We start from the raw sequence: 13031 nt of genomic DNA, 5'->3' as shown, positions 1-13031 counted from the left end.
CACTCATCGATCCTCAAATTTCTAACTGATAAATCCCAATCAGAATTAATTTATTTGGTGCAGCTAGATCTCAATTGTGTATATTTAACTAATGAAGGAATGATTTTTATGAGATCTCTCTACTACTCTGTCAAATCAAATAACTAACCTATTGACAATTTTCTCCACTGATTGAATAGGCTAGAATAAATTAATGAAACAAAAAATGAGAAACACAGATTCTGTAGTCTCTTCACCTAATTCTGCAAAAGATTTTGAGTTCTGTATTGGTAGGATCACAACCTATAACAACCTTGTATATAGGAAAGGGGGTTGATCTTGCTATATTTTGAGAGCTCTGTATAATGAAAGTGAGCGCCCTTTCTAATGATATTTAAGAATTGAATCAACTCTAAGTCCATAATTGGCAGGATAATATAATTTAACATCAGGACCCTACAGTGTCCCCTAGTAGTGCACAAGGGCAGAGACCTGGGTTCTGTTTGCAGTTCTTCCAGTAATTAACTGAATGTCCTCCCTCTTTAAAAACAAAACAAAACACTAGCTTCTTGACATATAGTTGACATTGAGTAAACCATACTTAAAATGTATAATTTCAAAAGTTTCAACATGGACACCCTCATGAAAATATCAGTATAGTTAAGATAGTGAATATTTTCATCACCCACAAGTTTTCTTGTCTCTTTGTAATCTTTTATACCCTTCCTTTTGGCACTAGGCAACCACTGATCTGCTTTCTGTCACTATATATTAGTTTGCATTTTCTCAGATTAATGTAATTGAGATTATACAGAATATAATCTTTTTATCATCTGGTTTCTGTCACTGTGATGGTTAATTTTATGTGTCAGCTTGATTGAGCTAAGGGATGCCTAGATAGCTGGTAAAATATTATTCCTGGGTGTGTCTGTGAGGATGTTTCCATAAATGATTAGCATTGGAATTAAACTGAGTAAAGAAGATTGACCCCCACGACTGTGGATAGGCATGATACTTTGATGGCTCTAATAGAACAAAAAGGCAGAGGAAGGATGAATTCTCTCTCTCTTTACTCTGTTTTTTTTTTTGTAATTTTTTAATGTTTATTTATTTTTGAGAAAAAGAGAGAGACAGAGTGCAAGCAGGGGAGGGGCACAGAGAGAGGGAGACACAGAATCTTAAGCAGGCTCTAGGCTCCAAGCCGTGAGCACAGACCATGATGTGGGGCTTGAACGCATGAACTGCAAGATCATGACCTGAGCCAAAGTCAGATGCTTAACTGACTGAACCACCCGAGCACCCCTCTTTCTCTCTGTTCTTGAGCTGTGATATCTATTTTCTCATGCCCTCAGATATTGGAGCTCCTGGTTCTCAGGACTCCAGAATCAGAATGAATTATACCATAGCTTTCTTTGTTCTCCAACTTGAAGATGGCAAACAGCGGTGTATCTTGGCCTCCATAATTATGTGAGCCAATTCTCATAATAAGTATTTTCTTATATAACCCTATCTATATCTATATAACTTATTGATTCCTTTTCTCTGGAGGACCTTGACTGATACAGTCACTTGGAATAATTATTTTGAGATCCCCCATGTTATTATGTGTATCAAAACTTAATTTCTTTCTATTGCTTATAAATATTCCATTATATAGATATATCACTGTTTATCTATCCACTTGTTGATGGACACTTTGGCTGTTTCTAGTTTTTGACTCTTACGGTTGAAGTGGCTATGAACATTCAAGCGTTTACTACAAGTCATTGTAGTCAAGTAAGCTTTCATTTCTCATGAACAAATCCTGAGGAATGAAACGCTGATTGTATGGCAGGTATCTTTCTAGGAATCTGCCAAACCATTTTCCAAAGTGGCTGTATCATTTTACACTCCCATTAGTAGTGTGTAAGAGTTCCTGTTCTTTCATACCCTTGCTAACACTTGGTATGAGCATGACAATATATGCCTTATCTGCTTCATAGGAATAAATGATTTTGTCAGCATTATTTATAAGGCTGATATCTTACTCTGTAATTCTTTTTTGCATGTTATAAACTGATACTTCTTTTATTTTTCCTCTCGGTATTACTTCTGACCAAATCTTAGTTTCCAATCAGGAAAATGGGTACTTTGAGCCAACTAGGCCTAAGGCAATTTATTTGGAAAGACGAAGTATTAATCTCCCATATATATATACACACACACTTAAAGATCATAAATTATGGAAATAAGAAGTAGCACGCTATAGATAAAAGGTAAAAAGCTTTGTCATTCTGAATAGATCATGTAACTAAAATAATAGAACCACTTTCAGCGTTAATGGTAATAGTTGTTTCAATATTTTAGTACTGACCCAGCATCCTAGGCCAAACAAGGTAAATAGTATCCATGGTCAAGAGGGTAAGATAATAATTTTTTAAGACAATTTAATAAACTTAGAGCTTCTAGGTTTAAAGGACATGTGGGCGCCATGGTGAAGTTATATGAAAGAGAAGGCTATGTAACTAGTGTGAAGCAAACTCATTTTGCCTTCAAATAGCCAAGGAAAAATAATTTGTCATTTACTTTAATAAGTTGCCTTTTTATGCAGTATTTCTTCATTCTTCAAAAGCAATTGGAATATTTTAATCATTTATAAACTTGTGCTTTTGTTCTAAAACAATAACAACCAAAAACAAAAAACAAAAAAACCAAAACCTATAAATGTGAACTATAGAAAAATCCAGAAAGAATTAAATCAAGTTCTTTCCTTTTTTTGGAAATTTAACTCTGTCAAGTAAACAGCACTTTTCTTTTCCAGATGATGCTCTCAACCGCCAAGTTATCAGCATGGTTTCCTATTCATCAGGGATCATTTCCTAATTGCTATCTTCAGAGATGTAAAATAACTGAGAGCTTCTCCTATTAACATGTAGTAAAGTGTTACAAAAAGCACTGGGTGAACAAATGGCTTCAAATTATTAGAAGGACACAATATTGGTTATATATGTTCATAGAATGAGAAAGATACTGTTAGTTTGTTTCAGTTTTTCAATTGCCCTGAAGCTGTATTATGTGAGTACTGACTCACAGGGCTGGTTACTTGGCTAATGTTTAAGAATGAAGATGGAATACCATGTAAATGGGGTTTAAAAACAAAGTGTACCGAGGTGTATGTACCCTGCTAAACCTAATCTGAGCTCTGAATTTTTCCCTCATGTTCATCTTGCAGGGCTCAGCTCAAATTTTAACTTCTCTGAGAAACCTTCCCTATCATCTCTGGTTACAAATGAGATCTTCTTTCTTTAAAACACTGTATTCCCTCTTTTACCATTTATGGCTGTAGTGTAATCCCTAATTAGCCTTGTATACCTAGTTATTATCGCATCTCTGTATATCTTATCTATTCCATCAAGTTAAAAGTTCCCATAGTTCTGAAACCATATTCTAAAGCTAGCTATGTCTCATCTACAAAATTTACTACCATCTTTGTTATGTACATAATAATTTTCAGAAAAAAATATAATTTTACAAAATATTTACATTTGATATTGTGTCTGATCTAACAAAGTGCCTTGAATCAAGTAAGAATTCTATACATTACCCATCTAATGGCAATTTATCCTTGAGTAATAAGATATCTTCCAGGGAAAACAAAATGGGAACTATAAAAATTTTTGGATATATGCCATCCCTAGTAGTCAACACAGTGTCTAATATCTCAACTTCCCTCTTCTCTTTTAACAGAGGGCTCTGTTTACTGCTATCCAGGCCCATATTTGATTGGGCAATCTAGTGTCTTGTAGGTGTTTTCATGAAGCTTTCAAGATGATGAGCTATGTGGGACAATAAAAATAGAGAAATAGAAGTGGGATGTCTCAAGCAGTCTCTGCTTAACCAGTGTTATTTTGTCTGAGCTTAAGTGAATGGCTCAAAATAGTTGAATAATGGGAGTCAATGTGTGGACAATTTTTGTTTGCTTGTTTCACAGTCTACAAACCTATTTAACCACCACTGCAGGATATCCTCAAGTCTTACACAGATGTCTCCAGAAATCAACATAAAAGGAGTAACTGCACATCACACATCAGGGAAAAAGGAAATATATTGCTTATAGAATTTGAGAACAAATGCTGCCCTGTAATCACCTTGTACAGTTAATTAGTGCAGTGAACTGGGTTATACTAATAACTGGGATATGATATAGGCTGTGATATAGCCCTGTCCTGGAACAGCAGGGTAAGCCAGGGACACATGGATTCCTGTTCATATCAGTGTGCCATTCAAATATTATTATTTTTTGAGTCATCTGGGTGGCTTAGTCAGTTAAACATCCAACTCTTGATCTCAACTCAGGTCTTGATCTCGGGGTTGTGAGTTCAAGCCGTGCATTGGGCTCTACAGTGGGTGTATATATGTATGTATGTATAATCATTTTCTTTGGGCATCGTGATATGAAAAAGGCTGTAAAGCAAACAAGCCTTGAGAGCATAGGAATTAGGCATCCTCCTCATCACAAGACAAGCCTATCATTGGCCGCATGCTGTAGAATTATATCAGCATGAGAAAGGGATTTCAGGAGGGAATTTCATAATGAAGAGTTTTCTTTTGGGGTGCTAGAAAGGAAGGGAGAGGTAAAAGGAAGAAAAGTCGAATAAAACACATTCAAGTTTGGCGGAAGGACTCATATACTGGTGCACTTTTCCACAAATTAAGATAAAATCGGTTCGGTACGGGATCCCACAGTTGTTGGTAGAAAGGCAAAGACAGGGAAGGACAGTGTGGGTCCATGCTAGGATTGCTGACACTCTTGTTGGGAGGCCAAAGTGACAGACCCAAACCTGGACATACTGACTCACACAGGAAGTGCAAGCTGAGTTTGTCAGCATGGACATGAAGAGATTGCTGAGGACTGCACTGGTCAGGGGATGCAGCACCTCTGGGTGACTGACTTTATGGGGTGTGTGGGAACTGGGGAGAAGGACATCTAAGCAGGAAATGGAAGGGAGGGAATGGCAGCCATCAGGAAAGAGTGTGTCCAGCTAGTCACAAAATAGGGCTCATCCAGAGAAATATCAAGAAATAGGTGTGCAGAACTAAGCTGTGAGCTCCTAAAAGAGAGGCCCAGTGTCACTTTTGTCCCCTGTGACAGCCATTAGACCTGGAACACAGTAAGGTTCAGATGATTAATAAATGACATAGCAATGAGATATTTGGAAGTTGTTACAAAACGAGGGATATTGAACTTTATGTTCTAAGCCTGTTTAAGGCTGTTGAAAATCCCTAAAAGCTTTCAGAGAAGATCTCTGTTTCCCAAAATAATTATTATAATAGAAATAAAGAGCAGTATAAAAAATACAAATAGGAATAAATCATCTTTTTGTATGATATTTTAAGCTTTACAAGATGCTTCTATAATTACCATTTATTGTCCTCATTTGGAGATATAGTATAATTGTTAAATAATCACTTAATTAGAGCTGAGAAATTGGACAATATAGCTATTGAAAGTTTCATGACAATTCTTGTGCATGACACTTAATGCCACTTGATTAAAATACTATATAATAAAATAGTTCTTCTAATAATGATTTAAAAAAAAAATTCCATCCCCTATCCATCATCAAACATGTCACCATGGTTCCCCAGAGTAGAATCCATGTAAACTAAAAGAGCAACTTCAGGTTACAGATAGAGACACTGAAACACAAATAGTGATTCCACAGAAAAGTACACTGTCTTGCCCATTGTTACTAAAAAACACTAAATCAACCACACTTCAATTTAGAACCATCTCCCCAGAGGTTTGCTGCTAGCATAATTTTCTGAGCTATTTCAAAAGAAAAGACAATGTGAACTAGAACAGCTAATTTTGTTCTGAACAAATTAAAGTTTTAACAATAACTTCATATACCTATGGTCAGCATTGTCTTACTGTATTCAATTGTTATTTTTAAGTTTATCCTATCTTTATGAATTTATCAAAGGAAAATATTAGTTTTAAGAAGAATATAGCACCATACAGCTTAAGAATAATTACAGATGTTTTCTCCTTCTACCCAATTCCTACAGATTAGTTGAGGCTAAGAAAACATCAAGCATGTTCCATAAGTTTTCTTTCTTTCTTTTTTTTTTAATATGAAATTTATTGTCAAATTGGTTTCCATACAACACCCAGTGCTCATCCCAATAGGTGCCCTCCTCAATACCCCTCACCCACCCTCCCCTCCCTCCCACCCCCCCACCAACCCTCAGTTTGTTCTCAGTTTTTTTTTTAAATGTTTATTTATTTTTGAGAGAGAGAGTGAGAGTGCATGAGCAGGGGAGGGACAGAGAGAGAGGGAGACACAGAATCCGAAGCAGGCTCCAGGCTCTGAGCTGTGGGCACAGAGACCAATGTGAGGCTGGAACTCACAAACCGTGAGATCGTGACCTGGGCCGAAGTCGGACGCTTAACCGACTGAGCCACCCCGGTGCCCTGTTCTCAGTTTTTAAGAGTCTCTTATGGTTTGGCTCCCTCCCTCTCTAACCCTTTTTTTTTTTCCTTCCTGTCCCCCATGGTCTTCCGTTAAGTTTCTCAGGATCCACATAGGAGTGAAAACATATGGTATCTGTCTTTCTCTCTATGACTTAATTCACTTAACGTAACACTCTCCAGTTCCATCCACGTTGCTATAAAAGGCCAGATTTCATTCTTTCTCATTGCCATGTAGTATTCCATTGTGTATATAAACCACAATTTCTTATCCATTCATCAGTTGATGGACATTTAGGTTCTTTGCATAATTTGGCTATTGGTGAAAGTACTGCTATAAACACTGGGGTACAAGTGCCCCTATGTTATCAGCACTCCTGTATCCCTTGGGTAAATTCCTAGCAGTGCTATTGCTGGGTCATGCATGTTCCGTAAGTTTTCTGTAAGATCACGTAGAAGGCTGTTCAAATTTGTATATTAATTGAGTAATCATTTCTTTATTAACAAAAACGAAAATTTACAAATGCTCTTCAAAACCTTCAATGCTATTTTTTCCATTATAATATATTTTAATGAGACATGGTTATGAACTTATGTTTTTACCATAAGGTAAACAACAGTATAAGAATAACTTGGATTTAAGGGTATCTGGGTGGCTCACTCAGTTGAAGGACCGACTCTTGATTTCTGCTCAGGTCATGATCTCACGGTTTGTGAGTTCGAGCCCTGTATCATCAGGCTCTGTGCTGACAGTGCAGAACTTGCTTGGGATTCTCTCTCGCTCCTTCTTTCTCTGTCCCTCCCCCACTCGTGCTCTCTCTCTCTCAAAATAAATAAACTTAAAAAAAGAGAGTAATTTGGATTTAAAAAAACACTTGGAAATAATTTTAAAGAACTGCAAAGATAATACAGAGAATTATTGTACGCTCTTCACTCAATGTTTCCTCACATTCATATCTTACATTATCCTAGGAAAACTATCAAAAGAAAGTAATCTTGTTTCAACACTTTAGCCAAATTAAATATTTTATTTAGATTTTACCAGTTTTCCCTTATCCCGGGCCAGAATTCAATCTAGGATTCCACCTTACATCTCGTTGCTATGTCTCCTTGGTCCCCTTGGGATGAAGGACTTAGATACTTGAAGAGTACTGAACACTCATTTTGTAGAATGTTCTTCAGTTGGGGTTTGTCTGATGTCTTCTCGTGATTAAGGTGAGGTTATGCATGTTTGCAAGAATATTCCAGAAGTAACACACTCTTCTTGGTGCATTATATCTGAGAGTAAATTACGTTACTGTGTCTTATGACTGGTGATTTTAATTTGGATGATTTGGTTTGGTTAGTGTCTGCTGTGTTTCTGCACTATAAAAGTTATTATTTTTCCCTTTGTAGTTAATAAATACCCTGGGGGAGACACTTTGAGACTATGCAAATATTCTTTTTCTCTTAAACTTGTGCTCAGTAATTTTAGCATCCATCTGTGGATTTTGTTGGCTTTAAAGGCATTTTTTTGTAAGTCAGAATATATAACTGAACCATTTATAAAAAGATCTGATTGCTTATAGATCTTAGATTTATTGTCTTTCTTCCTTCCTCCCTCCCTGCCACCTTACCTCCCTTCCTTCCTCCCTCCCTCCCTCCATCCCTCTCTTTCCTTTCTTTTCCTTTCCTTTCCTTTCCTCTTTCCTTTTCTTTTCTTTTCTTTTTTCTTTTCTTTTCTTCTTTCTACCCTGACAATGCAAACAAATGTCAGGGAATTTCTCTTGAGCACAAGATTTTCCACATTGCTCTAAAAAACAAGTAATGATAGAGAATATTAATAATACTTTATGTTCTGCATATTGTATGAGAAACTTAATAGAGCCTTTTCATTTTTAATCTATTTGGCTATTTGTACAGAAAACAATACACCATTTTTTCCCACTCTGATAGCTAAAATTTAGATTTTCCAGTTGCTAAATACAGTGAAACAATACATTAACTGATACCCTTCTTGACTTATATTATCAATCTTATTATTTTCAAATCATTTCTTTCTCCTGATGATAAATATTCATTACACCAAATTTATTAAATATTCACTATGCCTCAAGTCACACAAATCAATTTTTGCTTATTGCATGCACATATTGTAACTAAATATATGTTATCAATAGTGAGAACCTGGAGTGTAATTTATTGTGGAGGAAAGCATGCTGGCCTTGGGAAAAAGCTTTTGTATTTCAATATGATGTTGCATTTTAAGTACAAAAATAAAGAACTAATGGTTAAGTGGAGCTTTGCTAATTCAGCAGTATATTTTGACCATCAGTATTTTTTGCCATTTTGTTAAAGTAACAGAATTTAAGCTGCCAGTAAGCACATTATAGCTATAGATGTGATAAAACTGGAGAAAAATTGGATTTTTTTCCATCCAATTTCATTATAGGAATAACCAAACTAAAAAAAGGCAACAGAACATGCTCGTTAGAATTTAACACTATTTGTGTATCTTCTGTTGTTCTTACATTTCATCTGATTCCTTTTTTAGTTTTCAGTTCTCTGAGTTTTAAATATTCAACTTAGCTCCTAACCTAACGTATAAAATATATGTAGAAATCAATGAGAATAAATCTATTTAAGATGATCTATAATACTGAATGATTGATCAATTTTGAAAAGATTTCTAATCATAATTTGCTATAATAGCCATTAACCTCCATCGACTATTCATAGAGCATATTGTAGGAATTTAAATTGATGTTTCAAACAGCAATTCAAAGATTTGTATTGCTCTTTTGGTCTATAAGCCATAAGCTACACTTTCAACCATTAATGTTAAAGAAATACAGTTCAAAGTTAGTCCATTACAAATTTCTTACGAATCGTTTTTCTTTTTAAGTGAAATGTAATTGCTCAAGTTAATCTAAAAACATGATTTCATTAAAAAGTGGCTATACCTTTGTTCTTCTACAAAGAACAACCTCTTGGTCTTTAATTGCTGTGGTCAAGAGGAGTCATATGCTTGTTGAACTTGTTATACAATTTTAAATTGAACTTGACTCCCTAGAGGAAGAGTACAGAATTCATTATAGAGGTCTTAAGACAACAAGTTTTGAAATTCAGTGTTATAATCATCCACTCTGAAGTTTTATTCCCCCTCTCATTTCAGTATTCTTTCGAATAAAATGTGAATAAAATAGTTTGCTTAATAGACTTTTGAGAAAAGTCAGTAAGTGCAGCCAAAATGGTATTCAGTTGAAACTCCTAGTGCTGCTGTGGATAAAATCCTGTACATTTTTCATAATATTTATTAGAAAACTTATTTGATTATTATCCTTTAAATTTAGTAAATACATTTCAGATGGCTAACTTTAGTGACACTTTTTCATAAGGTTCTTTTTCATGAAAACCTCTTGGAAATCATCTATTAAATCAAACATGTTTTTGTGAGTATCACTATGCACTTATAATTCAAAAATATCTTTATATTTGCAAAACAACACATTTAGATCACATCTAATCAATGTAACCATCATTTGCTTATGATTTATTGAATTAGAAAATAAACTGTTTACTTAGTTGGTATTTTTTAACCTATACATATCTGTATATGTTACAAAGTAGATGGTAAAAGTATACAATGTGACTCTTGAAAGAACATCAATTGAAGAGATTGACAATAATTAAAACTGAGGGTAGTTTAGAAAGCGTGATAGCTCTTAGCTCTCAGACTTGCCTGAGGTTAGATGCTTAAAAATGCATTTCTATTACAGACCAGGTTATCTGGATACATTTTTAACGGCAATTTATTATTTTAGAAATGATGTTTTTGAAACTTTTTTAAAATGGAAATGTTTGAAACTCATTTGTTTTTCTACCAATACTAGCAAAAGAAGTGCTGTTGTAAAAACATACATGTATTTGAATGGAAATAATACAAAGCCAATGCCTTCTCAGTTGTACTTTATAACAGTGCCTCCAATGTGATGTTTATGGTGCTTAATTTTTCTCTTCAGGTGGAAATGAATGTAAAAAACACACTGAGCTCCCTAATTCAATGTAGAATACAAAAGGCAATTAGTCTTCAATACTGTCCCCAGAAGATGTTTACATTGGGAAGTACAGGAATCATGGCTGGATGTGCAAGCTCATCAGCATGCTTCAGAGAGGTCTGTTCTATACTGTTTTATTTTGCAGGAAAGTCCATAACCAATAAGTTTTACAGAAAAAGTGATCTGGTGGAAAACACCAGCATATGAAGAAGAAATGAACCCATTTATTCAACACTAATAAAACGGTTATTATTTATCAGAGTACACAGTGATCAGAAAGGCAGAGAGCACCATCTTCAAAAGCTGTCAACTAGTAGAAAAGGCAGACAGATAAATAACTAATTATAATAATGTGTAATAAAAGCCTTAAGAAGGATGTGTACAAGATATAGTGGTACCTAGAGAAGAGACAGGAACTCTTGAAAATGTAGTCTGGAAGGAAAAAGGTAGAATGGACAGAGGTATTTTCTTAGAGAACACACAGCTTGAATGAAAGCATTGAGGCCTAAAACAGGAAGGCTCTGGTGAAGAATTGCCAGGTCCTCCAGACTAGATGGCTGGAGCGTGGGGTAGAGGCAGATGTCTTAGGTAGGCTGAAGCCAATCAAATAGGTTTTCTCCGCTCTGCCATGAAGTTTGGCATTTACTCTTGGGTCATAGGGGATATATGGAGTAATTGTCTAAATGGGAGTAAAATAATCACATTTGAGTTTTACTAAGTGTGGAAAATGGAAAAGAAGCAAAATACAGGTCAGAGAGGTCAGCAGAGAGACTATTACAATAGTTGAGGCAAGGAATGGTAAGGCTAGTCATAGTAGTGAAATGGGGAGAGACTTGAGAGCATTTTGAAATGGAGAGTAGAATTTTGTGATCACTTATACTTGCAGATGAGAGAGAGGTAAAAGTTGGGAATGGTTTGCAGGTTTTTGGCTCGGATGAATGGTGGCCCAGTTAAACGGGGAGAAAATAAAAGAAGAGGGATAGGTTTTGGAGCAAAGATAATGAGTTTAATTTTAGATGTGCTGCATTTGAAATGGAAAAGACTAGCTATGGAAGAAAGAAATAAAATAGCCCAGCAATCCTGTAAAACACAAATGCTATTTTGGGAATCAATAGATTTTTTAAATTGATTGGCAATACCATTTGCTTCTAACAGGCTGCTTGAGTAATTTGGGCTACTAGTCAATAACAGAAACAGAGAGATTTCAAGAATGATTTAATTTGTTGTGTGTGAGACTACCACTCCTTTTGGAAAACATAGTTAAATTTATGCTGTATCAGGAAATCCACCAAATTTGGCTTGTCTGTATAAATAAGCAGCATAATTACAAGAAAATAAGCATTTGCATTTGGCCAGTGAAGTCATGATAAACTCAAAGATCCCTTTTGGACAACAGTGAAATAAGTTAACTCAAGCTATTCCAATGTGATGCCAATAAGCAATATTTATACATCATCTGAAAAATTCACCAATGAAACCATGAATAATTTTTGTCATATGGTTACTCCCAGGTTTAGAACTAACGTGGCATAAATACACTTTAGTTCTTGAACTCCATCATATCATTCTTTGAGAAATCTGAATTTTAAGAAGTCTTGCCAGAACAATAATTAAATGAAAAGAAGTATATTAGCCAAGAATATCCATAATTAATAAATCAAACATGTGTTAGTGACCTGTACTGTGGTTAAATCTATCAAAGAAACTGTGCAGGAGAAAGACAGAATTAAGAAGCTTAAGATCTAGCCAGGAAGACAAAGTGTGCACTAAAAAAACAATCAGAGGAAAGTCCCCACACAGAAGGCAAGACAGTTTAGTGGTTAAAAATCTAAGTGTTAGAGTAGATGGTTTGGGCTTGATTCTCCATTCTGCTAGATACTAGCTATGTGATATTGGGCAAAATACTCTCTCCGAGCATCAATTTTCTCATCTTTACAGTGTAATGATATTTGTGTCTACTTCACTAGCTGTTGTGAGATAATAACTTACAATGTGCTTCAGGCAGCGCTGTGCACATGCTAACCACTTAGTATTAGCTCTGATAATAATAGTACTTAGTATTATTATACCATTGGTAAGGGCATGCGAGTGCTAAAGGGTTTCGAAAAAGGGAAAGTTCAACTGGGCCTGGAGCATTTAGGCTACATGCTGAGGCTTTAAAAAGAGGTTAAGCTTTGAGATAAAGAAGAAACAAGAAGCCATCATAAATCTGATACAATTCATTCATCCATCCATTCAGCATTCATTAATTTTAAAATTACATGTAAAAACATTGAACCATTGTTTGATACCAGGTGTTAAAGGCCATGAAGTCGCAAATGTGACTAAAAGAAGGGTTTGTTTTGGAGACCAGTGAGCTATAAATAAATGTGGGGCCATTCCTGAATAACAGGGCAGAGGGCAGACCATTGTTAACCACTGTTTTCATTACAGCAATCCTTTGCCACCCAATAAACATGAACTGTATGTATAATAAGCCACAAAAGGGCATGAGAGCTTATGTATCTCCTTCAGACTTTTCTTTTTGAAACGCTCTTGTTAAAAGTCTATGCCTTTAGAAA

The 13031-nt window shown here is 35.3% G+C and overlaps 1 protein-coding gene across 20 annotated transcripts in view; it reads right to left on the bottom strand.

Annotated features, from left to right (window-relative positions):
- Positions 1 to 13031, bottom strand: part of NRXN1 (neurexin 1) — a 1142850-nt gene that overhangs the window by 759649 nt on the left and 370170 nt on the right. The gene's annotated exons all lie outside the window — the stretch shown is intronic.

The sequence above is a fragment of the Puma concolor genome, chromosome A3 (assembly GCF_028749965.1).
Source record: "Puma concolor isolate L17-30 chromosome A3, mPumCon1.1.hap2, whole genome shotgun sequence".
NCBI classification, from domain to species: Eukaryota; Metazoa; Chordata; class Mammalia; order Carnivora; family Felidae; genus Puma; species Puma concolor.
This window is presented reverse-complemented; position numbering and strand designations above follow the sequence as displayed.